Raw genomic sequence first — 539 nt, forward strand, 5'->3', positions numbered from 1 at the left:
AGTCATATATATACTGATAAGTTCCAGATCTTTCTACTAAATTCCAGACCAATGTATCCAGTAGTGAATCTTCTCAACATTAAGGCAGTTCCCACTTAGCATGTTGAAAACTTAACACCTAAACATATGCTTTCTCTGTTGCACACTCTCTCTTTCCTAATTTGGGACTTCACAAAATTATTTAAACTTTTATACAAAACATAATATATATATATATTATATTTTCAAGTAATTTGGAGGGAATAGTGACAGCAAGCTTGTGGAATAGGTCACTGTAGTCTCATGTTCCCCTACAGAAACACTGGACAACAATCATAAATAATAATCATGGATTTACATTAGTCAGATCAAGATAATGAACACTTAAAATTGATAGGAAAACCACCTGACCTATACTCAGAGCGGTAGTTATGCTAAATACCAACAGAGAGGGAAAGAGTCTTCAAATCAAGTATCACTGCTATCTGCTCTGTGCACAGGGTAGATAGGAACAGGCAACTTAGACATTGGCTATCTAAAATGAGGGGGCAATAAAGGCA

Source organism: Chrysochloris asiatica, unplaced genomic scaffold (assembly GCF_000296735.1).
Source record: "Chrysochloris asiatica unplaced genomic scaffold, ChrAsi1.0 scaffold00115, whole genome shotgun sequence".
In the NCBI taxonomy this organism is placed as follows: Eukaryota; Metazoa; Chordata; class Mammalia; order Afrosoricida; family Chrysochloridae; genus Chrysochloris; species Chrysochloris asiatica.